General features: G+C 40.9%; 1 protein-coding gene across 2 annotated transcripts in view; it reads left to right on the top strand.

The window, feature by feature from the left end:
• Positions 1 to 24954, top strand: part of PSD3 (pleckstrin and Sec7 domain containing 3) — a 526912-nt gene that overhangs the window by 31871 nt on the left and 470087 nt on the right. For both annotated transcript variants that reach the window (XM_059685223.1, XM_059685224.1), the window contains exon 3: positions 18217 to 18266. The gene's annotated coding sequence lies outside the window, so the exon portion shown is untranslated. The remainder of the gene's footprint in view (positions 1 to 18216; positions 18267 to 24954) is intronic.

Raw genomic sequence — 24954 nt, 5'->3', positions numbered from 1 at the left:
ATTGCTTTTCCTGCACTGCAGTTTGGCATGATAACTTCAGCTTATATAGGTAGTTTTTGTAAGAAACAGCTTTGTGAAACCCCTTACTGCCTTTACTGTAACAATTGTGTCAAAGACCACATTATGCCTTTCTGTCAGTACCACTCCTGAATAACTGGGTTGTTTTTCTTTTATGGAAACTCTGAATTGAGTAACTACTATTTGTCCTCTTTGAATAGACTGTTGGAAAGTTTAGAGCCAAGTTTGTGGCCAACTTCTAATAACAGTGTAAGGTTCTTGGCATGCATTATTAGATTCTAGCCTCACTCTTGACTTCATCTTATTTAATTATGCTTATTTTCTCTTTTAGTTTCATATGTTTAATATGTCCTTTCTCTTGCTGTATTTTATTTATCTCTGTAACTTAGTTTGCATCTTTTACAGGGTGGGGTGAATGATGTGTCCATGACTGAGTAACTTTAATGTGCAAGGTACTAAGTTAGTTGAATGACACAATAAATTGACCTCTATGAGTTTCTATTGGGGGCAGAAAATAATTTATAATCCAAGCGCCACAAGAAAAATAAATACCACAGAATAATAGGCAACCATTAAAAAATTATAATTGAACCCCTGGCTGAGTGGCTCAATTGGTTGGAGTGTTGTCCCAAAAGATTGTGGGTTTGATCCCTGGTCGGGACATACATGGGAGGCAATTAATTAATGTTTCTCTCTCACATCAGTGTTTCTCTCTCCCTTCCTCTCTCTCTAAAAATCAATGAAAACATATCCCTGGGTGAGGATTAAAATAAAATTATAATTGAAGAATATTTTAATAAATGGGACATACAACAACAAACTATCTAGTGCTCCACTCCTCACATACACCAATAGTAAATTTACAGTAATAAATCAATAATGATGATCTGCTTTTGTTAGGATTCTGGTTGGTTTTTATTTTCTTCTTTATGTATTCTTATATTCTAAAATTTCCATATAAACATTTTTTATTATGATTAAAAAATGGAGAAAAAGATGAATAAGACTGTATCAGGGCCATAGGAGGAAACAGCATTTTCCCCAACAGGTCCAATTGATGGATTATACATAGAGGGGTGTGCTAGGTTAAAGGAATCAGCAAAGATGGTTCAGGCTCTCAAAGACTAATAACAGAGAGAGAGAGAGAGATTACCACACTGAGGGGGTTGAAGGTGTATGAAAGAAAATAAACAGAATTATAAGAATTATATTAATAGTTAATGATACCTAGCACTTACCTGTGCCGGGCACTATGCTAATTGCCTTACATGAGAAACTGCTGATTTCCTTTTTAAATATGAGATAATGAGGCAGAAACGCTGACCCCCATTACAGAGACTTAGGTGTCTCTGTGCAAATCCACAGGCGTTTGGAGGAGAGACTGCAGAATGCTCGGGTACTCTGAGAATAGGAGGCGCTAAGGATTGCGGAGCTGCCATTTTGAGTTTCATATTCATTCAGTGCAACCCTGTTACTGCCAGAGCAATACTAGCCTTGTGGTCAAGACAACGCCACTTTGTGTGTAAAGAGAACAAATGCCCAGAGCCCTGCACCAGGAGTGATTTAAGTCCTTGCAGGAGGAGAAAAGCTTTTCCCACTTGGTGCCCTGCTGATTATCTCTCGTTGCTGTGGCCTAAATAGTAAGTAAAATGGTCAAACCTAAATAGTAAGTAAAACAAAGAAGACAGCTCAGAAGAGCATATCATTAAATGTTTGCCATCCTGGAAAGGAGAGAGGAGGCGCTCAGCTATCTACTGATATGAAAGATCTACCTGTTTGGTCTGTGTCTTGCCAAGCTTTTGAAAGAAGGAAGGTGGTGGTCGTCATGCCGCCAGACATCCTTGGGTCCCTTGATAGGAAGAAAAGAAAGCAGGTGTGAAAGGAAGTCAGGTGAAATGAATGAGATCATCCTCTGCAGAGCGATAGCGCCCATGGTGAGGCGGGACAAGCTTCTCCTCCCTGACCCTCGGCCTCTCCTGCACAGTGCGTTGAAGGTCAGCCTGAGGTAGAGCCTGACACCAAGTCTGACTCACATCTGCCTTCAGCCGGCTCTCGTCACCTACAGGCTGGAGAGGAATGTTGGGGCTTGCTCAGGGCTCTCTAGATGCACGTCAAGAACATCCAGTTTTGTTGCTTACAAACTGTTCCTTATGACAACGGACACTATATTCCAGCCTGAGTTTTGACTGGGGCCATTAGAAGCTGCTATTATCGCTACCTCCTGAATTTAAGTGCCCAGCGAGCCACTGGATCCTGAGGAACAAGCAACAGTCAACCCTGTGACACCAAAATGCAGCAGGAACAGAACCTGTGAATGCAGCTGCCAACAGCCCAGCGGTTGCAAGTACATACACAGCTTTCAGACTAATCTGATAGGGCTCCCGGGACCTGGGACCAGTGCCATGGGGTGGGAGCAGGAGAGGGGCTTTCTGTTTTCACAGAGCTTCAGGTCACAGGTCTGCGAGCCAGGGATCTGGGCTCTGGGCCCAACTCTGCCTCTAACGTGTCTTATGTCTTATGGTGATATAGCTTCTCTGGTCCCAGGATCCTCATAATTAAAATGATACCGTTGTGCAAAAGAGGCTTCTAAGAACTTTCCCTGTAGGGGTTACAGCTCAGTGCACACACATAACTTCCAGAGCCTAAGGTAGTGGCCCCGAAAACATGGGTTCCTGGTCTCTTTGCTGCTGGTGGAATCCTTCAGGGGTGGAGCAGAGAGTCTCAGGTCCCGAATCCTGGGACAGGGGGTGTCCTGGGTGTGTCCTGGGGGTGTCCTGGGATCTGACCTCTAGCCGTGGTCTAAGGGAGCTTTACAAATGGCAGACAAACTGTCGCTAGCTTTTCCTATGATGTGGCAGTCGTCACTAATGGAGCATATTGTTTTCCCAAAACCGTTCTCAACCTAGAGTTTCAAGCAAACACCGCTAACGAATTAGGGAAGGCTTGCTAGATAAAACGTATTTGTCATCCCTGCTCTCATCTCTTTCTTTCTAGTTTGACATTCTTTATTGGGTAGCATCAGAGTTAATTGGCTTGTGTGGAAAATTCAGCTGTTGTATGAGATTGCCACATTTTAACTAGGGCTTTAAGTCACTGGACTCTTTAGGTAACAGGTTTTGTGTTTAAAGTATCATATAAATGAATAAATCTGTTCTCAGAATTTGGAAAGCAAAGATGCAGTTACCACAGAATCATGGCATGTGGAGAAGAGGAACAGTAAACATTTGTCTGGACATCCCTTTAGTCCCTGGAAGAAACACAGAGCAGTTACTCATAACATTCAGTGATATTTTCCCCAGTTCTGAGTAATGGTGTTACTTGCATCTCCTTTGGGATATTTCTATAACCTAATGGAATTTCACAACATTTGGCCCTAATTATCTTTAAGTTAAATTGATTTAATTTAGACTGCTTTGCATCAAGCTAAGTTATCCATCCCTTTCCTTGTAAATATACACAGCATTTATTGGAAGGCAGCAATCATACCCCTTCCCAAATGTCAGAACTGGGTTACAAATCCTTTTGGGCTTATATTATATCATCTGCTCTGATGTTTGATGTTCTTCCCAGAATCATTTCTAAGTTATCGACATGACCAATAGCATCAGATATTTGAGCACTTTTTTTTCCTCTCCTTGTTAACATACAAAGTTCATGTAGGTTCTTTGAATTTTGTCTTTAAAAAATTGTGTTTCACTTTTCATACTCTTTACTCATTCAATGATAATTTTTACCACAACTCATAGTGAGGACCGGAGAAGACCAGAATTAGGGAGCTCAGCTGCAGGGGCCTGGGTCATCATCAGAAGAAGACAGAAAGATTCATGTTTGCATTAAGACCCAACAGACCACCTGGGAGAAATGGAGAACGCGGAAGGACTTGATCATAGGGCTTCTCCACTCTATTAATGCTCTTGATTACAAGGAAGACAAAATGTGACCATATCTGGACAAAGAACACAGTAGGTGGGCATGGAATGTACCTGGGCATAGCAGAGAACCTCAGTGCCTGGGACATGTCCTGACATAAGAGTAGAGGCTGGCCTCCTGTGAAGCTACTAAAGCTCATACTTCAGGGCCCCTACCTCGAATGGACCTCTTCCAAGACCCCTGTAGGTGCCTTAGAAATGTGTCCACAAGGTCAGGTGTTCTTGTAAAATATGCCTCCGAAAAAGGAAAAACAAAACAAAACATTTTAAGCACCGTCAGTAGACTTTTGTCTCTGTCCACTCTCCCTTCGCCTCTGTCCTTCTTTCTCTCATGTTGCGTATATTGAGTGCTCGTGTAGGGGAATTATATTGGAGATACATTTACTTGGATAGTGTGATATATTTATAGGGTTCCCAGTTACTTTTTTGACAGGGTTTAGTGGCTGTGAGTTGTCTGTGTGGGAGTCCCATGCCCTCATACTGACTTGGCTGCTGTGATGAGATGGGACAGGACCAGAGGTTGTACTGTGATAATGACATGTCCTGTGTCACTCACACTGGTACAGCCCAATAGTGCAGGGGAAGCTAGGACTTAAATAGGTGGAGACAGAAACTGGTCTGTGGAAAACTTCTGGTTATCAGAAATGTAGAAGGATAGGTAGAGGATTCTATTTTCAGTAGCACCTGGTCAGAATAAAAGTGCTCTTCTCTTAGAAACAGACTCAATAGTCCAGTGTGTAAAATTCATGCACAATGTTTTTCTTTGTTGATGGAAATCAGTGGAATGAATCAATCGTATTTTGTTGGCTTGCAAAGGACAAACCTGTACCAGCACTACATAGAGGGGAAGTATCTGTGTGAGGTTATGTGCTTTATGCATCTTAATATATTGCACCAAATGAGCAGCATCTGAATATGTCTTGTCCTAACAAAGTCTGGTAGTCCCAGAAGCAACAACAGTCACTGACACTGGTGATCCAGGGACAAAACTCCTGAACACAATCATCGATAAGTCAATGTATACAGTGGGAGAATGATCTGATTAAATAGCCATGCAACTCAATACACAAAGCAGCATTAAAGCCATTCAAAACTGCCTTTGAATTGCTCTAGTGTATGCCTTAATTTCAAATAGTTCTTCAAATTTATTATTCATGCTAAAATTCACATACAATAAGAAAGAAGTAGCCTAGTGAAAGCCAAATTGCAAGCTGAAAGAAAGACTGGCAGAGTTTAAAATGTCAAAAACTCTCCTACATAGCACCATAGAAACTTTAAAAAACAGCAACTCTGATACTTAACAGTCATGAAGATAAAGATATAATGAGTTAATAAAGCCAAGAAAATACAGATAATGAAAATTACATAGAAGAATTTTAAAAGATAATGAAGGTCAGGTCACGCTTAAATGAGAAAGAAAAAAGCAGAAGGAGGATTAAAATAAGAACAAAGTAAAACACAATTTGCACAGTCAGACAGTACATAAAGGCCAACAACAGCTTCATTTTGATGAATTCACTGACTTTGATAAATACTGTAACCTCTCTTTATGGCTTGTTACAATGGACCTTGATTTTATTTGATATCACTTAATGAAAATATAGTTATTTTTATTTTCTTCCCCCCACCCCAAAGTTATCATTCCAATAACATTTACAGAAAACCATACAGAACACCCAAGTACACACACATTAAATTATGTTTTGAAAATAGACATTCTGGAAAAAATTTAAATGATCAAAACTGTCATGAGATTCTGGTTGGCCTATTCCAAGACCACATGTGTCATATTGCTGGTAAACCATTCTCGGAGACAGTTATTCCTTGTACCAGATCAGTGTTTAGACTGGATGGCTATATTGAGAATCTTCAAAAGCCATAAAGATTCTACAGAGCACTAGAAGGCTGTGTTAACTTAGATCACATATGGACCAAATAAAAATGTACTATATCTCAAAGAACAAAGAAATACAGTAGTATTTTGATTGCTAAAAAGAGCTGTTTTCTAATGAAAATTTTGTTCTTCTGATATTGCAATGAAGAGTGGCTTTCTTCGAATAATGAAACTTTCATGGGAATCATTGAGCTGATTCCTGAATTTAATTCATTTTTGAGTGAGCAATTAAAAAAAAAAAAGACATGCTTATCCAAAATAGTTTACAAAATGTTAATCAAAATAACTGGAAAATATATACCATATGAGTTAGACAATCACATAAATAAACCAGAAAACAAATACTACCTTTATTATTATAAACTGAGGCCTGGTGCATGAAATTCATCCACTCAGTGTGGAGAGGGGTCCCTCATCTCGGCCTGCGCCCTCTCATAGTCTGGGAGCCCTCAAGGAAAGTCTGACTGATGGCGTAGGCCCGCTCCCCATGTGGAGCGCAGGGAGCCGGCCTAAGCCGACATTTGGACATCCTTAGCTCTGCCATGAGCCCGGCTTCTGGCTGAGTGGCGCTCCCCCTGTAGTAACGCACTGACCACCAGGGGGCAGCTCCTGCATTGAGCATCTGCCCCCTGGTGGTCAGTGCACATCATAGCAACTGGTCGTTCCACCGTTCAGTCGATTTGCATATTAGCCTTTTATTATATAGGATGCTCCATTGGATATGATAAATGCTTTATCAATTAGTGATTATTATGCCTTACTCTTATAACAGAAAACTCTAAGCATAATTTTTAACTTTTTAAAAAGTATGTTTTTATTGATTTTAGAGAGACAGGAAGGGAGAGGGAGAGAGAGATAAAAACATTGATTGGCTGCCTCCTGCTCACCCCCTACTGGGCATATGCCTTGACTGGGAATCTCTTGGTGCATGGGACAATGCTCAACCAACTGAGTGAGCCACACTGACTGGGCCATGATTTTTAATGTTTTGTTTTGTTTTGCCTATTGAAAACCACTTACCTGTGAATTTACTCAATAAAGTAAAAGAAATGGTCAGTCATATGCCAACATATGAAAGGTGAATGCAAAGGGCTGCAAGCATTCTTTTAAAATATTAATAGTTATGTAGGGTATATGAAAAACACCACTTGTTCCCTGATCTCTTCAGGTAAAAAGCTGCCCCAATAGTACTGAAGTTGTTGATTACTGCAATATAGCTGCAACTGTTACTATGTTTGCTCTCATGTTTGTCTAGTCAACTGTTTCCCAATAGAAATATAAGACAAATCATATTAAAATTTTCTAGTATATACCCAGGAGAGGGATTCCTGGGCTGTATGCTGGAAAAAATTTGAAAACGTGTTTTTGCAAAGATATACGCACCGCTATTTTCATTATACACAGTGGCCAAGACATGGAAACAACCAAAGTGCCCTGTGCTAGAGGACTGGATAAAGAAGATGTGGTACATACACGCAGTGGAGTACTAAGCCATAAGAAAGGACGAAATACTGCCATGTGCAGCAACATGGACCTTGAGAATATTATGCTAAATGAAATAAATAAGTCAGAAAAAGCTAAGAACCATATGATTTCACTTACATGTGGGATATAAAACTGAAACTCATGAACACAAATAACAATGTGGTAGTTGCCAGAGGGAAGTGGGTAGGCAGAGAAGGGGGTCCTTATATATGGTGACAGGAAAAGATTTGACTTTGAATGGTGGGCACATGGTGCAATATACATATTCTTGTAACATAAAAACCCACATCTGAAACCTCTATGTTCATATGAACCAATATCAACCCAAAATATTTAATTTTAAAAATGGAAAAAATATATAAAATTTTCTAATAGTTACATGAAAACAAGTAAAAAGAGAGTTAAAATTTAAGTAATGGTGAGCTCTTGATCATTTTTAAACAAAGAAATATTATGATTGAGTCCTTATTTTCAGGAAGTAAAATGATCAGAGTATAGTACCAACTGAGAGAGTCTCTCCAATTGTATTGGTCTGAATATGCTAGATTGTGCTGAAATAGTTTTTAAAAAAACGAAACCGAAACTTTAAAGGCTTTAAACACATTTATTTCTGTCTTCCACATGACATGTTCCACGTGGGCCAGCAAGGGTTTTGCAACACATAATCCCTCAATATTCCATCTTGTAGTTGCACCATTTGGGGCAAGGGAAGAGAATGAGTCACACAGCCTGGACTAGCTGTAGAAGAGCTGGGATTGTTATCAGCAATACTGTTCGGTGAGTCTCTGCCATGCCAGTAGAAAAATAATTTTAAAGCTCTCTAGATAGGGCAATATAAGAGCCATTGGACAGATGAGAGTGGGGCTGGGTACAGCACCTAGAACTTGTGGCTCAGCCAGGGCCAATTAGCCATGGAAAAAATGGTCCTTCAGTACCCTGTCCACATGCTTCTTCTCTTTATCCCACGCCTGCTCACAGATGATTGCCAGCTAACCTCTGTTGAGATAGTTGTGGATAACTAAGAAGTAAGCCAATGAAGGCTCTAGGTCTAGTGGGGGCTGGGAGGACATGGTGTGTAAAGACCCAAGGCCACAGTGAGTTATCAACCGCAGCAGCTTTTCAGGAGTGTGGACACTGTCGTATCTATTTCCCTTTTCACCTCTCTGTACTGTCTGTGAGGGAAAATAAACTAGGCAACCTCTGGATGAGGGGGGATGGAAAGGAACAGAGAGAGTAGAGAAAGAGAAAGAACAGAATACTTTATACTGGGGGGAAAACATAACCATATATTAATAGTGGCTGTTTGGAGGTAGTGAGATTATGGATTACCTCTTCTCTCTTTTACCTCCTTTCTTTCCTGTGTTTTAACATTTTAAAACTAAGTATTATTCATTTCCATCATTTAAGGGCAACTTGTTTTATTTAAAACACAATCTGGAAGGTTTACTGCTTGTTCTGACAATAGCTCTCTGAGGGTGACCCAGAGTTTTGGTTTAAGTTTTCCAGTAGGCAAGTAAAGAATAGAGAAGATTAGCAAGGAATTCTCTCACCTTCTCGGTGAAATAAGTTGTAGACTCGATCAAGGATCTGAGGACAGAGTTTGGACCACTGCCTGGGGAGTAAGTCTCCGGGGAAGGGGATGGAGCCTGACCTCGGGTAGAGGGGGCAGGCCCACTCACAGAGGTGAGGACAGAGGCTGGGTTGTTAGGACAGAATCGGATTCTGCTCGCCCCACTCCTTGTTCCCAAGTCCTTATAAGCATAACCAATGGACACAGACACTAGGGGGGTGAAGGCATGTGCTGGGGGGTGGGAGTGGCCAGGGAGAGGTCAATGGGGAGGGGAAAGGAGACATATGTAATACTTTAAACAATATAGAATAAGAAAAAAACCATCAAAGTCCTCCATCTATTTAGAGTAACTTCTCTCCCCTCTGCCCTTGACTGAATGATGAAAATAATTACTTTTGATTGTTAAGAATATTATATTGAAATGAAAACTAAAAAAAAACCTCTTTGTAAAGGCAAAAAGGATGTTCCTTGTAATAATTAGCACTGTGACAGGAGTTAGCAGCACGGGGCAATGGTAATTTGAACAAACATAAAGATAAATACTGGAAGGACGAGAAGTTTGGGGCTTGTCATTGAACTGATGCAAATTACTTCTCTGACTCAAGCCAGGATGGTAACTTGTGGTTATGCCACTAAACATTCTTTCCCTCTGCATCATGGGAGGGGTTACGCAGTTGTTTTGATTTCCCAGCTGTTTCTAATCAGATGAAATGAAAACTTGAAAATATACTCTGAACCCACACCATTTCCAGACAGTGCTAGCTTCAAGCAACAGGGAGAGTGGAACCTTCTTATCACCTGCTTATGGTACATTTACTTCATCCCTGATAGAAAAAATATATATACACTTACTAAGAGCCAGTAATTAAGCAGAAAATATGCTCTATTCTCTCTCCAGCCCCCTGTCCTTTGTACGTCCTGCTAGAGGGATCGTGTGCCAAGCCCAGGCATTCAGTGGTGTGTTTGAATTGTACCAAACGAAGTGATAACTAAGACCTCAGGAGACGTCAGAGGTTCTGAATACCAGCCAGAGCCAAGAGGTAGTTTAAACACCAAGATTAGGAAACATGTCTGCAAGGAAAACTGCACAACTTTCTCACTTTTGATGACAGCTGCAAACATCACAAATAAAACACTAGTCAGATTTATTCCACAATAGAGTAAAGGAATAGAATTATAATGTTCCTTGTGGATAATTGATAGGAGCACAGGCAAAGTGGTGTCCACTTCCAGCTCCCATTTACTGGACATCTCTGCACGAGTAACTTCACCTCTCTAAACATCAGTTTTCCCATCTGCACGATGGGGAGAGTACGCCTCTCATTGGACTTATTTCTGTTGCTCTTTTTACCCATCATCATGAAGATATTTCTGGTTGTAATGCTATAAGAATCCTGGCATAACTGACTATCATTTGAAAAATATTTTTTAGCTATAAAAGCCAAGAGCTAATCTGTGATGCATAAGAATTTGTTTACATTTAATTTGCATGCTCTTTTTGAATGAACCCAAAGAATGATATTTTGGAGAAAAGTTAAAGAATTTTCTTTAGTTTCACCTCCATTACCAGAATCTTCTGCTGATTAATTTACACCTACATATTTTCTAATGGCTATTCATTTGTTTACTTACCTATCTGCCATTTAAGAGTATATTAACATATTTAAATACCCCGTAACAGCATAGTCATGGGTTAAATAACCCCCAAGATGAGAAGCAACATAGTAATATAGGCATAAGTCAATTATACTGATGAGAAGAAGATTAGCACTAATGAATTATTTTCACCTTACTTTTCTGGGGTACTGGTTCTTCATTCAGACTAGTAACTTTTCACTTTCTATTATTACTTCCACTTCTCCAAGTCAGCTCTTCCTTCTTCTTCTCTATTTACTTCTTGCTTTTATATTATATCCCACTGCTAATTGAATACCTTTCACCATTCAGACTTTACATGCTGTTACATTTCTTTTTAAAAAATTCTTTTTAAAAAATCACCTTACTTTTCTTTCTGGTTCTCCCTTTCTCCTCTGTAATTTTATAGCACTCCTTCCTGGCATTTCACGCTTTTTACAGAGTTACATTAATCATGATTGCCTCTGAGCTTTATATTTAGCAAAATTATGCTTGAAGGCAAACGACAAATACTGCTAACTGCCTCCAAACTCAATGCTGCCTTTGAACCTGCCAGTAAAGCTGTCTGGGAAGAAAGGGGCCAGGCAGCGGGTTGCGCTGCTGGAATATCACTGGTTCTCCTCCTAATGGGAAATCAGGCTTTCGCTTTTCACGGGATCATACTTTTTCTAGCCGAGTGATCTACCATCACTTGCAACCAACGAGGGACAGATCATTGATCTGAGACGAAGGCTGCATAGGATGCCACAGTTCCTCCTCCAGCATCAACACTTCCTTCATCTAAATGTAAAGACACAGTCTCAATAAACCTTTAGGAAGATGAATAAAATTAGCTCCAGTGGACTTTGATCAAAACATATGTTATTAGGAGGAAAAAGCTAAATCCTAAAAGACTCAACTGTCAGTCTGTGAATCTAAAAGCTTCATGAAAAAAAAAACGAAGATTGTATTATTCAGCTTTCACTGCAATAATGCTGCCTAAAATAATCAGTGTCTTATAAACACAATAGAGGCCCCATGCATAGAAATTTGTGCAAGAGTAGGCCTTCCTTCCCCTGGCTGCCAGCACCGGCCTCCCTCCGGCACCCGGGACCCGGGACCCGGGATCCGGGACCCGGGCTTCCCTCCTCTGGCCACTGGCAGGCACCCGTAACCGGGTTTGGCTTTCATCCAGCCTCGGCTTTATCAGGAAGGATGTCCAGAATGACATTTGAAGATGTCTGGTCTAATTAGAATATTACCCTTTTATTATTATAGATTATAGATAGTTACCCCTAGGACAGTGATGGCGAACCTTTTCAGCTCGGCATGTTAGCATTTTGAAAAACCCTAACTTAACTCTGGTGCCGTGTCACATATAGAAATTTTTTGATATTTGCAACCATAGTAAAACAAAGACTTATATTTTTGACATTTATTTTATATATTTAAATGCCCATTTAACAAAGAAAAATGAACCCAAAAAATGAGTTCACGTGTCACCTCTGACACGCGTGTCATAGGTTCGCCATCACTGCCCTAGGAGGTCATGGACAGTCTCGGGTAGCTCTTCCGCAGGCTGATGTTCAATGTGGTCCTGCCCCACCTGTCTTCTGTTTGGGACTCCGATGAAGGAGACATTTCTATCTGGATGGTCACTTCCCACACTGATAGTTACAAGACGGGCAGGGAGTCCACTTGGAACTAACAGGAATCACTACTTCCCTCACTACTCAGCCAGAGCAAGTCACCCAGCCAAACCCAACTTCACTGGGAAATAGTCTTCTCTCCCTGGGGGTGGTTGAGGGGTGAGATCATACAAGTTCAGAGGCGCAAGGGAATATTTGCTGAAGAATAATATAATCCACACAAGGGCAACGAAGGAAGTAGAATGGAAAAGAAGCAGGTCCACAAGGGAGATTGAGCCAAGGCGCCGCCAAGCTAAGTAACTGCCCTGAGAGAGCTCTTTCACATTCACTCTCCATCCTTATAAATTTTCTGGTTCGGAGTTGTCAGATACATAGCTCTAGCCGGCATGGAAACTACGCACAGATAAAGTAAACAGCAGGTCAGCTGCAGGATAACACGCAGGCTTTCCTCTCAGGAAACTAAGAATGATCAGCTCCTTCTAATTTGGACCCAGGCTTAGAGAAGAAATGGATGGGCACTTGTACTAAAATCAAGTTAATTTTTAAAAATTTAACATCTTTATTAAGATATAATTCACATATCATAAAATGTATCCATTTAAAGTGTGCAATAATTCAATGGATTTGGTAGATGGAAAGAATTGTGCAACCATCACCACAATCTGAATTTAGAACATTTTGTCACCTCAAAAAGAAACCCTAAAGGGGGTGGGGAGAGGTAGAAGAGGGTAAAGCAGAAATAAATGATGATGGAAGGAGACTTGACTTGAAGTGGTGAACACAACATAATTTACAGATGATAGAGAGTTTGCCGGGAGCCGGTCCATCCTTGCTGTTTCAAGGGACCTGGGGTTGGACCCCGGCAAGAGTTGAAATCTATATAATTTTATTAACCAAGGTCACCCCAGTAATACAACTGTAAAAAAAGAAATCCTGTACTCATTAGCAGTCTCTCCCTATTAAGCTTCCTCAGCCCTAGGCAACACTAATCTATTTTCTATCTCATTAGATTTGCCCACTCTGGACATTTCACGAAATGGAATCATACAATATGTTGTCTTTGTAACTGCCTTCTTTCACCTAGCATATGTTTTCAAGGCTCGGGCACTTTGTGGCATGTATCAGTACTTCATAATTTTGTATGGCTGGATACTATTGCATTGTGTGGATATACCAAGTTTTATTTATCCATTCATCAGTTGATGGACACTTTTTGGATATTATGAACATTTGTGTGTAGGTTTTTGTGTGAACATATGATTTTATTCCTCTTGGATATATACTAGGAGTGGATTGCTGGGTCATATAGTAATATTGTGTTTAACCTTTTGAAGAACTGCCAGACTGTTTTCAAATAGCAGTACCATTTTAAATTTTTATCAGCAATGTATAGGGTTCCCAATTTCTTCATTTCCTCACCAACATTTATAATTATCTGTTGTCTTGATTGTAACATCCTAGTGATATCTTATTGTGCTTTTGATTTGAATTTCCTAAATGGCTAATGGTGTTGAGCATCTTTTCATGTCCTATTGGTCATTTAGATATCTTTTTTTTTTTTTGAGAAACTTCTACTCAAAGACTGCTCACTTTTAATTAGATTATCTGTTTATTTATCATTGAGCTCTAATAATTCTTTATATATTCTAGATACCAGTCCATCATCAGATAAGTGATTTGCAAATATTTCTTCCATTCTGTGGCTTGTTTTTGCTCTTTCTTGATGGTTTCATAAAATTAATTCCTTTTGCCTTAGCTCTTTTTTCCCCAAATTACAGTTTACACTCAATATTATTTTGTATTAGTTTCAGGTATGCAGCATAGTGACTAGACCAGCCGTGGGCAAACTACTGTCCGCGGGCCGGATCCGGCCCATTTGAAATGAATAAAACCAAAAAAAAAGACCGTACCCTTTTATGTAATGATGTTTACTTTGAATTTATATTAGTTCACACAAACACTCCATCCATGCTTTTGTTCCGGCCCTCCGGTCCAGTTTAAGAACCCATTGTGGCCCTCGAGTCAAAAAGTTTGCCCACCCCTGGACTAGACAATTATATACTTTACAAAGTGGTCCCTTGATATTTCAAGTACCCACCTGCAACACAACTCAGCCTCTCCCTGTGCAGCTCTGACACTCCCTGAGTCTGCCCAGATCTTTTCGAGAGCCTTCAAAGAAAGACCACAATGCAGACTCAGGCTGGCCACATCCTGCAGACTACTCAGCAAGGTGCAAGCTTGGCATGGCAAGGGCACAGGGAGTTGGGAGGTGGTGCTCATGCATTCTTCCGGCCTGATGTCATTGGAAGGGAGGGCTCCACTCAGGAAAGATGGTGTCTGTGGGTGGTGTGGAAGAGGGACTCAGCATGGGGCATTGATGTCTGTCCCTTTATTCCTATCCCTGAAGCCACACAACCTAATATCTCCCTGTATGACTCCACACCACCCTGATCTGCCTTCTCTCTGCTGGAGCCCAGGGTGAGGGCCTTGGAATGAGATTTTGTGCGCTGGCTCTTTAACAGGGCATCTGGGTTTCTAGCAGACTCCCATCTCACCCTTTTTTACAGCCAAATATTATGTGGGCTCCTCTTCCCAGCACTGGTACTCTAGGCTGGGGGGCCTGGCGTGGGGTTGAGATCCCTTGCTCCTCAGGGGGGAACCTTTGAAGCTGAGGTATCCTCCCAGATTCTCAACCACTACCTGTGGGTGTGGGATCAGCACTTTCCATGTCTCCACCCTTCCTACCAGTCTTGGTATGGCTTCTTCTGTATATCCTTAGTGATAAGACTTCTTTCAGCTAGTCTTCAGTTGGGTTTTCAGGTTGATTGTTTTATAATTTAGTTGTAATTCCAATTTGGTCTTGGGAGAAGTGAGTGTAACTTATACCTACTCTTCCACAATCTTGGATCCCCTCTGCCTTAGCCCTTAAGTATTTCTTTGGTGCTAATTGCTTCAACTGTTAGAAGATGCTGAACTGGGGTGCACAGGTTTTGTCCCCAAATCTTGGCTTCTCTGTTCAGCTCATCAGCATGAAGGAAGTTAAATTACTACTGGCTGAGACTGCCTCCTTCAACAGCAACAATATCACTCTTCTTCTGTTTGTGCACCAGCTACGCTGGGGGAGCCCTGAACAAGCCAGCTCATCTGTGGCTTGACTGGTGGCCCCGGGAACAATGTCTGCTCTCAGTTAGGTGAAGTCCTTTCTGTCTTAACTGAAGTTCAAAGCCTTCCAACCTAAAATATAAGCATCTCTGCTAGTTCTCCTCTGGGTCACATCACCATAAGAATTTGTTTTCTATCGTGTTAAAAATTATTTAACTCTTCACATTTAGACTCAGATAATCTAATTAGGGAAGGTACAGTATGTTGCATGCTTCATTATTTTCAATTAATGTCCCATGACCATACCTGCGTATTCTCAATCCTCAGATCTAAACCCTGAAGGTATGAACTGAACCAATTGAGTATGCTACACCCATAAACTTCCAAGCATGAATGTGCCTTTGAAAACCTGAAATCTCTTGAGAGCCCTTTGTTTCCGATATGTGAGAAGGCTTTGGTGTGGGCAAAGCCTGCTCTGAGTTTCAGGCAGTCTTTCAGTTAGCAAATTGTAAGCTTGTATGGATCTATTACAGGTCAGATGTTCTTAAATTCATTAATAAAACTGACTGGAAGCACAGAGAATTGCGGAGCCATTTATAGAGCTCTCAGAGCTGTCAGATCTGCTGTGGACAGATTTATGGATATTAGTTTCACCACCCCTGCTTCCTATCTTTTTAAGTACATTAGAACATTTGAAAATGTGAAGTTGTATGCAAATACCCAGACTCCATGGATGATGACAATACTTATTGTCTCAGGCAGGGTTTCCAGGAACAGGTTCTAAAACAGATTAGCTTCCAGGAGGTTTATAGGGAGTGCTCGGAGACCACTTCTGCAGGAGAGCGAGGGACATGGGTTCATACTATATTCTCAGCATTTGGTTATGCTGGAGCTTAACCCTAGTTATAGGACTAGGGGTCAAGAGGTGAGGTTGGGGGTGGGGGGTGGGAAGGATCTGATGGGGACACTGTCTTGTGGGGAGAGCTCTACACTCTTCAAGCAACAGGAGGCGGCGGGAGTGCTGTTCATAATAGTGAGGGGTCACCCACTTCCACAGGCCCAGAGGGTCTGGGGAGTTAGGAGTTTCAAAATTGAAGGGGGTGCTGAAATTAACCCCGATGTCCTTGGCTGGAAGTTTCCCCTTCTTTGGAGCTCTGCTGTTCTGACTTAGGTCTCCAGCCTGGTAGTCAGTCAGCTGTCTCTACCTTCTTCCTGCAGGAGCTGAGAGCCTCTCTGTGTGCTGCAAGGAGTCTGTGGCTTGTACATGAGGCTTTCAATCACCTATAAATTGTTCTTAGCGTTTCCTTATCATTTCTAGAGTGTCAACTTACCTCAGTAATAGCTATTGAATTCCAGTGTCACTATAGGTACTGTTTCCTCCGAACTTTTCACATAGCTACTGCACTTCCTTCCACTGGTGTGCCATCTCAATTAGCCAGTGGTGAAAGTTTTAACAACCAGATGGGTACCTGTTTCCTAGGTCTGCCATAGCAAACTGGGGGGCTTAAACAACAGAAATGTGTTCTCTCATATTTCTGGGGGTTAGATGTCTGAAATCAAGCTGTGGGTGGCGTAGGTGCTCCCCCAGAAGGCTCTAAGGGAGAGTCCTTCCTTGCCTCTTCCTGGGTCTGGTGGCTGCTGCCATGCCTTGGCTGCGGCTTCCTGACTCCAATCTCTGCCTCCTGTTTCACACTCCTTCTTCCCTATGTCTCTGTGTCTGCATATGTCCCCTCTTCTCATGAGGGCACCGGGCGTTGGATGAAAGGCCAATGCTAAATCCAGGATGGTTTTATCTGAGATCCTTAACTAATTACAACTGCAAAGACTCTGTTTCCAAATAAGGGCGTATTCTGGAGTTCTGGAAGATATGAATATTGGGGGGAGTGCACTATGCAACCCACTACAGAAAGCCACTTTGGGCTAGAGGCTATTTGTGCTTGACTTACCACCAGTGAGGAATTCCACGCTGTCCGCCATGTGTCAACTGATCCACTTCCAAAACTCCACATTGCCTTTGTCACCCACTCCTGATACCAACTCCACAGTTTGGGTTTTCTGAGAAGCAGACCCTGCAGAATGTTTTTAGGGAATGTTCTTAGCACCTGGGAGGGAGGGGGAGGTCAAGATGCAACAGTTTCAACCAACCCCATAGGAGCTTTGGAGCTAAAATCACCTGTCGGTGGTGTTCTGGGTTGGGCCAAGGTTGGATATTTATACTCCCACGTAAACATTACAGTACCAGGTGACAACAAGGACTTAATCTTCATTAATCACATTTGAACGCTCTGCTAATCTCCATCTTTGAAATGATTATTTTAAAATAATTTAAAATGATTATTTTAAAAGAAAAACATATTATATGTAGAAGATATACATAAGAAAATCAGATCACTCATCCATAATTTCAGGACCCAGAGATAACAACCATTAATAGTTCAATAAATAACTTTTAAGCTTATTTTGTATCTGTTTATATTCTTTCAAAATGTTAAACTATATACACTGCTTAAACTAGCCTTTCCACTTAAAACTCTATCACTAACGTATTTCCATGTTATTACATTTTCTTCAAATGTGTAATGTTTTATGGCTATATAGCATTATATCACTATAATCAAATTTATTTCACCTATTATACCACGGCTAAATACTTGGATTGTCTGCAATTCTTCCATCATCATAGGGTCATCATCATAGTAAATCTTTGCATATATCTCTGCTCCTTCCTTGCTTCTGTGGTGTAAACACTTTCACTACCAATTTCAAGCTATCATAGTGACATTATTGCATGGGGAGTTGGGGAGAGGTGCGCGCGACCCACTCCAGCTCCAGCACAGCAGTCACTGCACCCAGTAGCCATAATTAACAAATATTAACAAATGCTAATGACATTTTTTCACAAAAGAAATAAAACATTATGAATAATGTTGAAGTCCTCCTCGTCTCTTTCCACAGATCCATCTCCTTGCCTTCCTCCCCCAGAGACAACTACTATCAAGAATCTGGTATGTACTTTTCCAGACGACATTTTTATACGTTTCCTATGCATGTGTAATGGAAACAATACCTAGTTATGCTTTGCATACTTTGCATTGTACCTCATGCTATTACGTTATACATATTCCTCAACTTCCTTTCCTCTTCAATATTATGTTCTTGAAAGCACCTGGTACATGACCTCACGTCCCCTCCATTATGCCATTGTTTCTAAGTAAAAGCAGTATTCTTAAGAAATGCCAGGGTTTGGAGTGTCATCTGGTCTAACTTGCAGCAGCTTTTCCATTAGTGTAATCTTTTCCTCGTGGGACTTGAGTGACCACTTACCTGTACTTCACTTTTTTTCTTGGGAGGATGAGGGCAGTAACAAGTTAAACTAAGTGGTTGGTTCATAGGCATTAGAAATAGGAGGGACCTTGAGCGGCTCGAGCCCGCCTGCTGCCTTCAGACAGTTATGCCGGGAGAGCAAGGAGGTTAAGTCACCTCCTCCAGGCCATCCAGCTGGAAAATGGCAGACTGGGTGCCACCGTCCAGCGCTCCTGTTGAGAGCTCCTTCCCCCACACTGAGCTTCGGTGTGAGAGTAAGAGTCAGCGGGTGCTGAGCTGCAGCACGTCTGTGCCACTACTTCTCCTTGACAAGCTGCACGTTCAAAGCATAGAATGATGAGATGAGGGTAGAATAAAACATGGTGCCTGCAGATGGCACATTTGGCTTCTAACTCACCAATTTGGAAGGATTTCGGAGAAGAAGCTAAAACTGGAAAATGTGGCTCAGAATAAGCACCTCGCCAAGGAACAGAATAGCCTTCTTGTCCCAGTCGCACCTGTAATAACATTCACCCGGATAATGAACAAACATACCTCCTTCCTGCCTCACCGCTTCGAATCTGTCCTGTCTGCGCCAGCCCTCCCAGCGGCGGACACCCCAAACCTCAGGACAGCCTGAGGATGCAGTGCAGGTTAAAGAGGGCAGATGCCGAGGGGGCCTTTCTGCCAGTTTCAAGTGGTTTTTATGTTGCAGAAGTGTGTGTGTGTGTGTGTGTGTGTGTGTGTGTGTGTGTGTGTTGGGGAGGGAGCAGTCTTCCTCATGACTGTCCCTGAACCACGAACGAGGTCTCCTAATTGGCAGAGAAATAGCCTCCCCCACTACGAAAAGAGCTAGTCCCCCCAAAAGCTCTGACGAGATAGAAAGTTCCAAACAAACATAGACAAAGACATTGACTTAGTGCAGATGCTGACACCCCAAGAAAGACAAGGAGAAAAGGGAATACTTTGGGGGAAGCAGCGACATTTCTTGAAAGAAAGGAGAAAGTAAAGGAATGAAGTAAAAGGTCATGAATTGGCAAAGGGAATTTGTCTTGTAATGTTCATAACCACGTCAACAACCAGAGCCTGCAAAGAAGTGACTCTGGGAGCAGCAAGGAAAGCACAGAGCTTTAGCAGAGGGTCAGGAACCCAACCACAACACGAAGCCTGCTCACCCCGCTGGGGAACCATCCTCTCCCTGTCAGGAAGGACTGAGGCTCAAGCCGCACTTGCCCTGGAATGATTTATTTACAGATAAATTATACAGCTATAATTGAGCACATAGCTTTAACTGAAACATTTAGTCACAATATTACTCATGCCAGGCTTGTTGAATTAAACTTAAATGATCCTTTTGCGTTTAAAGCGCCATTAGGGAGCTGGGGAGTGGGAGTGGGAGTGGGGGTAAGGGAGGTGGCAGGAGGGAGGAGGGGATGGAGGACCCTAAGAATAAGCTGCATTCTACCCAGCAAAAACCATCCTAGATTGGGGCTCCCTGTACCTATACATACTTGCTGGAGAGGAGGGTGTGATGGAGTTAACGTTCCCTCGTGGCAGTTCCGTCGCATAGTGGAGGATGTGCTGGTGGACTGAGTCAGTGAGTCAGGCAAGTCCCCACTCCACCCAGGAGTGAAACGACAATGGAGTCTTTCAGGGCATAGGTGTGAGTCATGCTTGAGCAGCAACCCATGCAATGAAACACCATGACATCACCTCTATGGTCTACTACTTGGCCCCCAGAACGGCCGTGGAAGCAGTGATTGAATCTGAATCAAATTCAACTCTATTAAGTTAACCTTTGCAAGGTCAACAGCTGCTACTTGCTTTTCGGCCAGCCAGCAATCTCGAAAATGAGCGTAGGTGGCTTGGTTAATGAGGCTTCCATAATGGAAATCTGGGTCCTGATTAAATTTTGTACAGCATGTGTTTGTAGACACTATAGTGTCACCAGGGTATCTGTCTTGCTGGGTTTCTCTGAGTTGCCAATTCTATGTCAAAAATTATAACAGCAAATGCCCTTTTGAAAAGCATCCTGCAGGAAATTTTCATATATGTATGAACAACTTTGTGCACATATACACATATATACCTATATACATATCTATATCTATATATACACCTATATATGTATATTTAGGCACTGAATGCTTGTTTATCTGTATATGTGTATATAAGTAAAGTTGTTCATTGCAGCATTTTTTGTTGCAACACTAAACATCCAACACTAAATGCCCAATAGTAAGATATTTTTAATTACATTATGGCTCATCTATACAGTGGCATGTTATGGAGCTGTTGACAAGAAAAAAGTATATTGATATGTATTAGCACTGTTTAAAATGCTTAAAATATGTTAAGTGAAAGAAGACTATGTGATAGAAAGAACTATGCAGTAGGGTCCTATTTAGAGGATAGACATAAATATAAACATACTAGAGCCGCCATCTTGGTTGGGTTAATTTGCATATAGTCGCTCTGATTGGCCGGTGGGCATAGCTTAAGGCATAGCGAAGGTATGGTCAATTTGCACGTTTGTCTTTTATTAGATTAGATATTAGTGCTTAGACAAGTCTATGAAAAAATAGGGAAAATTGCTATTCACTGGGTTAGGCTGTGGAGAGGGACTGGTGGGCTGGGAAAGGTAGAGCAGTGTGAGGGGAAATGTGTTTGTTAAAACGAGGTTTTTTTTTTCTTAATGTGTCTTGTAAAATATGCCAAACATTTAAATAAAGAAAGACACAGGAAATGCATCCACTGTCTGAACATGTACTTTAAGAATGATTCCAAGTTTCCATAAAGGAGGATTCAAGTGCCCCAAAGCAATTTCATGGTTAATGGTTTTATACTGCCATGTTTTCTCTTTAGCACCATTTTCAAGGAATCGGGCATTCTCTTTCTAGATATTTCCTTTCTCAATAACTCAGACAACCATTGATCTAATAATAAAAGGAAGCTATTAGAGACTCTGTGTGCCAGATATTACTCATGCTTGATAAATGGCACGCCCAAGGGAATATGAAAAAAAAAGCACATCAACAAAAATAGAATTTAATTCACATTGATTAAAACAATCTGTGCCAAACAGCTCTTTTTGTTGGAGAGGAAAAATAGTAGCATCTATCAAGAAATTTAGCAATTGAATATAGAAGATTATGGCCCCCACAGATTTCAATTATTCAATGAACTTTTTAAATATTATTTTGTATCAGACATTATGCTGAGGATGAATAGCAGGACAGTATAGTGAAAAAAACAAACAGAAAAGCTAAAATAATAATTACAATGCAATGCAATAAGTGGTAAAATGGAGGCCAAGAACAAAGTACATTAAAACAAGTTCAAACAGCATACAAACCTGAAAAAATGAGGTTTTGAGGGAAAGACAAGAATGCTCCTGCTCCGGGGTATGGATGACACATGTCTCAAACGGCCTCTGCCTACTCACCATGTCCACTTGGCTTTCTAGTAAGCACCTCAAACTAAATACACCCCAAATTCCTACACACACACACACACACACACACACACACACACACACACACACAGCCTTCATCGGCTCCTCCATGGTCTTTCTCTTCTTAGTTCATGGCAAACCCATCCTTCAGTTGCTCAAGCCAAATGCCTGGGAGTCACTATTGAATCCTTTCTGTACCCCAATCCAGAGCATCAACAGATCTTTTGGCTCCACTGAAAGGATCCAGAACCTGATCATTCTCTCCAGCTCTATTGCTTCCACCTTGGTCTAAGCCAACAGCAACTCTCACAGGGCTGCCCCACTTCAACCTATTCTCAGCGTAGCAAACAGAGTGATCTGTTTATATGGTGAGGTAGTTCATGTAGTTCTCCAGCTCAAAACCCCCTAGCATCCCCCATTTCACTCGCATACAAGCTAAAACCCTCACTGTGGCTGACCAAGGCCCTCAATGACTAGATGCTTTCCCTCCCCTAATCCTGCCTACCTTCCCTCTACTCCCCCTTTGGCCCACTCTTCTTCACCCAAAGGATCCTAGCTCTTCCTCAGCTTCCCACAGACACACTTGTTTTTACTCAATGACCCTTCTCAGCAGGTCTTCCTAATCCCCCACATAAAATTGCCTCTTAGACCTTATCCTCTTCTTTTTAATTTTTCTCATACCATATATAACTATCAAACACACTCTACATTCTACATATTTAGGTTATTATGTGCTACCTACAGCCCATTTCCAAAATATAAGCTCCAAAGTACAGAGGTTTTTGTCTGTTTTGTTCACTACTGTGTCCTCAGAACACAGAATAATACTCGAAATATTATAGACATTCAATAAATATTTGTGAAATTCGTGAATGAATGAGTGGAGTCTGAATGGGGTATAAAATAATCAAAGTTGAGGTTAAAGGGATACACAAAGGCCCAGCTCTTGAAAGTGCCATGGTAAGATTAAGAACTCTGGACCTCATCAGATAATAGAAGACCACAGGAACAAGAGAGGTAGCTATGCCATTTATATGTGTGTGTGTGTGTGTGTGTGTGTGTGTGTGTATAAATTGTAAATACATAGACAATATAAATAATACAATGGGTGGGGAAAGACGGGGGAAATGTTTAAAAATTATTGCAATGATAGTTGACAATGAGTTTGGGAAAATGACGCAGATTCTAGGACATTTGAGAGTAGAATTTATGAAATATAGTAGCTAAGTTAATGTATAAGATGAAGCAAAAGGATTGCCCAAAGGTAACTCTGAGGCTCTCTTCTGGGGGTTTGGACATGCCTTTAAATGCCATTAAATAAAATTATAATGTAAGACCTGCAAGGAAGGTACTAAAATCCAATAGCATTATCTTCTGGGAGGAAATTCAAACTAACTGGCTTCTGGACTTTATAATCGATCTCATGCTATGAGTCCTTTTTACATCTTGTATCAGATGGTGAACATACTAAGCTATGGCCTGTCTTTTTGTTCCTTAAATTCATATTCCCTAATATGAATTTGAACCTAAGGCTGGAAATATGGGGAGATTTAAAATAAGCAATTCATATTGAGGTTGTAGACACTCAAAATGTATTAGATAATACAGCAAAACCTTATGATAGAGTGCTTCAAGGTCGCAGAGGAATTAATGACCATAAAGCAATTCATATTCTGCTAAATAGAAGAGAAGAGGGGGAATAGATAATAGCTAAGTGAATGCTGATAAAATACTTGCTGGCATTGTATAACAGGTTAGAGCAAGCATCACAATATTCAAGCCATTTTGTTTTTTTTTATAAAGGCGTCTTAAGACATGCTTTGAACACAGATATACTTTATCTGCATATTAAACAGGTGAGCACATTCTTAGCTTTTGCAAAGAAACATACTTCCCATTGTTTTTTTCTGAGCTGTGTGTGATCATCTCAGTCTAGTTTTCATTTTCTAACTTTTGATAAAGACATGAGTCTAAGACATGCTTCACTTTCCTCTTCGTTCTATTGCTAGAAAAATTCCAGTGTAATAAAAACCAGAGGCAGGCCCCATGGCCAGCCTCAGCTGTCACCTGGTCTCTATGGCAGGTAGATGGCCCTGATAGTTGTGTTCCCAGGAATGTCAGTTCAGGACAGGTAAGAGGAGACAGAAATTCAGGTTTTCATATGAAATCTCCCTTTTAAAAAGGTTACCAAGCAAGTAAAAAATGTTAAATCACTGTGTGGGCCAACAGTATACACAGAAACTAAACCTATCTGCTAGCTCAAGTAGAAGTTTGAACGCTGCTCTAGAGTCTACGAAACTCTTTCAGGTACATTCTCTCTCTTGACTTCATAAGGACCCGGCGAGACAGGAATGTCATCATTTTCCTTTTCTGATACGGTAGTGGTCTGAGAGAGGATGAGAGGCTTACCCAAGTTACATAAATCCAAGCCTTCTCAAGTCGAAGCCTCTCAATCCAAATCTTGTGCCCTTGCCTCTACTCCATAATGTTTTAAATGTTCAGAAGATTGAGACAAACGTTTAGATTCTGGTTACTTTCCTTTTCCTTCAAATTACACAAATTATTTGAGAAAGTAAATATACAAAAATTAATTGTATATATGTAATTTCATTGAACTCACCTTATAGATTAAGAGAAAAACAATAGAGTAATCATGAAAAATGCAGTAAAGTTTACTAGTCTTCAAAATCTTAGATAACTTAAGTCTAACCTTAGCTGAGTGACATGTATTTGTTTCTCTCTTCCTTTAACATGTAGCTATTATATCTCAAAAAATAAGCACAAGAAAAATAAGATACATAACTAAATACTTATAACTTGTCAAGAATGCTACTGAAAGACTTTGTATTACATTGCACTTATATAGCATTTAAGACTTTACAATTATATATTAGTTATACCTTAATAAAATAAGGCTTTTAAGTTATTTCTACATA

Source organism: Myotis daubentonii, chromosome 2 (assembly GCF_963259705.1).
Source record: "Myotis daubentonii chromosome 2, mMyoDau2.1, whole genome shotgun sequence".
NCBI lineage: Eukaryota > Metazoa > Chordata > Mammalia > Chiroptera > Vespertilionidae > Myotis > Myotis daubentonii.
The sequence above is the reverse complement of the archived record's forward strand: the minus strand, read 5'-3'. Positions and strand labels throughout refer to the sequence as shown.